The sequence below is a fragment of the Nicotiana tomentosiformis genome, chromosome 5 (genome assembly GCF_000390325.3).
Source record: "Nicotiana tomentosiformis chromosome 5, ASM39032v3, whole genome shotgun sequence".
Lineage (NCBI taxonomy): Eukaryota > Viridiplantae > Streptophyta > Magnoliopsida > Solanales > Solanaceae > Nicotiana > Nicotiana tomentosiformis.
Window position 1 is genome coordinate 30638504 of NC_090816.1, and position 4226 is coordinate 30642729.

Here is a 4226-nt window from a genome sequence, read left to right on the forward strand (position 1 = left end):
CCATCAAGCAAGCAATGAAATCTTTAAACACAAAGGATTTCACTGGGATAGTTGATAAAATTAGAAGCATAAGAAGTGACCACCACATACTACAACAACATATGATCAGGATCTCCATAATTTTGAAGTAGAGAAAGAGCTAAGATCTCAACTGAAAAATGGGACCTAATAGAGGAGAGCATATACAAACAAAAGTCTAGAGTATAGTGCCTCAAATTAGGGGACTCAAACTCAGCTTATTTCTTTGCCAGCATCAAGAATAGGAGAGCTTAGAACCACATAAAATCACTTGTTATAGCAACATGTAACATTATCCAGTCGGAAAATGGGATCCAATTATCTGCTATCCAATTATCTCCACATTACCTGCTATCCAATTAGATGTAATAAGGAGGGGGCTTGTACTATCTAGAACACAATAGTTGCAACTTATCTCCATTCACTAGGGCAGAAGTTTGGCAGGCTCTACAGGAGATTGATGATCACAAAGCTCCAGGTATAGATGGCTTTAACTCAATGTTCTTCAAAAAGGCATAGATCACAATTGGACATGAGGTAACTGAAGCTATCCTGAACCTCTTTGACACCATGAAGCTATACCAACCAATAAACTGCACATCTATCACTCTAGTACCCAAAGTAAAAAAACCTTCCTCAGTAAAGCAGTATAGACCTATCTATTGATGCTCCACTGTCGCAACCCAAAATTTCTCCTTAGGAGTCGTAATGGCACCTAGTCTCTAAACTAGGTAAGTCAGTCACTCAACATCATTTAAAATATTTAAAGCATGAAATAGCGAAAATAAAGTTTAACATAAAAGCAGAAATAAGAGTAATACATGATAAGAAGACAAATGCTCAATATAATATCTCAAAACTAGGTGGTACTGAGACACAAGCTCTAACTGAATATACGAGATCAATCTCAAAATACAAAACTGTCTGAAATACATAAACCATAGAAATAAGATAAGAGGGTGACTTCGAGGCCTGCGGTCGGATCATTCAAGAATATCTTGAAGTCTCCGGTATGTGCAATGCCTCATTATAGATCAGTCCGGTTCGAGATACCTGCAAAATAAATGTGCAGAAGCGTAGTATGAGTATACCACAATCAGTATCCAATACGTATTAAGAATAACCTCGGTGGAGTAGTGACGAGGTTCAAGTCGTGAGATACTCACTAGACAAATAACACGTGCAATGAATATATCGAAGAAAAACTGATAATGGAATGTAACTGAGACAATAACCACAACTCCTTTAGAACATATATCAACAACACTACGTAGTAAATCCCATCTTTGATCACTAAACATCAGTAATGCATGTGATGAAATGTCAGATACAATCCTTTATTTCATGTAAGTGCAAAACAAAAACTCTTAGAACAATTTGAAAATAAGAATAACAACCCTGTCTCAACACAATCATAACAACAATGGGGACATCCCGAAATATCATATAACATCATCAAGATGCCACTCGTACTACGCCGCATGTGCACATAAAGTGATACTCCACCCTTATTTTGGCACATACGTATATAACCACCCTTATTATGCCACATATGCAGCTCGAGATAATGCCACCCATAGACAAAGAATTCGCACGGGAAAACCTCATGCTGACACCCCCAATCCATCAGCTCAACATGTCAAAAAGTGCCACCGTACCACAAAACAATAATGCCAAGTGCCACAATATCACAACAATAATACCAAAATGTCATCAAAGTATAAGTTCACAACTTAACACAAACCGTGCACGAGGACATAACAAATAATCATAGAAGCGGAGGGATGTTCAATAGATAAAGCATGTCTATGGCTATGTCAATGAAATGAGCATGATAAAATAGCCATGAAGTGATTTTACAAGTTTCAAATAAAGTTCATTATCACATTAAGGCATATTAATAGCCTACGATCTATTCCGGTCAAAGACATACATAGTGCCCATATACACGTCGTCACAACATGTATACGTCACTTAACGCACCATAGGAATCAACAATTAGGGTTAGCACTTAAGGGGTATTCCCCCATAAGGTTAGGCAATATACTTACCTCAAACAAGCTAAACCACTATTTTAACAAGCCCTTCCCGCGTGTATCAACCTCTGGACAACTCGAATCTAGCCAAAATAACTTAATATAGTCAATAAAATCCATAGAAACTGATTCTAAATGATAAAGCTAAGATCTTTAATCAAAATCACAAAGTCAACTCAAAAATTCAACCTCGGGCTAGCACTCTGGAATTTGGCCAAACTTACAAATTTTGCACTTATCCAAATACGATTCCAATACCATACCAATTTATTTAATTTCAACCACAAATCGACCATCAAATCATCAAATCTCACTCTCTAACAAGATAGTCTAAAATCTCTAAATTTCACCTTAAATTCACATAATCTAGAAATAATAATCAATGTGTAATCAATATCTATCATCAAAAATGATTAAACTTCACTTACCTTTTCAATTACAGCAAAACGTCTCCCAAAAATCGCCCTTAGCCGCGCTCCAAAACCCCCAAAACAAGGAAAACACTCAAACCCTTGATTATAAGTTTTGTCCTGCAAAATCGCATCGGCGGTCACTTAACTGCTTTTGCGGAATAGTGTCTGCATCTGCGGTTCCCTCCAAGCGCCCAACCTTCCACTTCTGCGTATCATCCCTTGCATCTGTGAGTCCGCTTTTGTGGAATACTGCTGCACCTACACAATAGCTTCTGCGCACACCCATTCGCATCTACAGACTTCCTTTTCCAGATTCACCCTTTGCTCCTGCAATCGAACGGCCGCACATGCGGCTCTCTGACTACATTTGTGGTCCCATCCTTGACCAACATTATTCTGCTTCTACGATCAACATGCCGCTTCTGCGGTCTCACACCTGTGGCCCATTCCTCGTAGGTGTAAATGCACAAGAACTCCAAAACTTCAGCAGCGGCTCAACGTTTAAAAATGACCCGCCAACAATCCAAAACACCCCCGAGGTCCCCGGGCCCCCAACCAAACATACCAACAACTCCTAAAACACTAAATATGAACATACTCGAAGCCTCAAATCAAATCAAACAACATCAAAATTGCAAATCACACCTCAATTCAAGCCTAATGAACTATTGAACTTTCAACTTCCCAAAACTCATGCCGAACCATATCAAATCAACTCCGAATGACCTCAAATTTTTCATGCAAGTACTAAATGGCACAACGGACCTATTCCAACTTTCTGAACCAAAATCCAAACCCGTTATTATCAAAGTCAACTCTCGATAAAACCTATCAACCTTCCAAACCTTCAACTTTACAACTTTCATAAAAAGTCACCAAACCAACCTATGGACCTCAAAATGCAAATCCGGGCATAAGCCTAAGTTCAAAATTACCATACGAAGCAATTTAAACTGTCGAAACTCCACTCCGGAGTCGTCTATACAAAAGTCAAAGTCCGATTAACCCTTTCAATCTAAACTTCCAACCTTCAGACTAAGTATCCCAATTCACTCCAAAACTTTTTCGAAACAAAACCAACTACCCCGGCAAGTCACGAAACCTCAAATACACATAAGTAAGGCATAACATAAGGGAAACTGGGCTAAAGTACTCAAAACAAATGACCTGGTCATTACATTCTCCTCCTCTTAAACAAATGTTCGTCCTTGAACGAGTCTAGAATCATATCTGGAGTCGCAAATAGGTGTGGATATATGCTTCGTATCTCCCGCTCGGTCTCCCATGTAGCCTCCTTGAATGGATTACCCCTCCAATTCACCTTCGTAGAAGCTATGTTCTTCGACTTCAACTTTCAAACCAGACGGTCTAAAATGGCTAGCGGCTCCACAAGATAGGTCAAATCCCCATATAGTTGTACGTTGATGAAGTCCAAAATATGTGACGGATCACTATAATACTTCAGAAGCATAGAGGCATAAAATACTGGGTGAACACCCGATAGACTAAGTAGCAAGGCTCCAACACTCTAACCTCAAAAGAACCAATATACCTGGGGCTCATCTTTCCCTTCTTCCCGAATCTCATCACCCTTCATGGGTGAAACTCTGAGTAGAACCTTCTCACCCACCATGTATGTAATATCACGAGCCTTCCTATCAGCATAACTCTTCTTCTTGGACTGTGTTGTACGAAGCTGCTCCCGAATTACCTTTACCTTCTCCAAGGCATCACAAACAAAATTAGTGCCCAACAACCT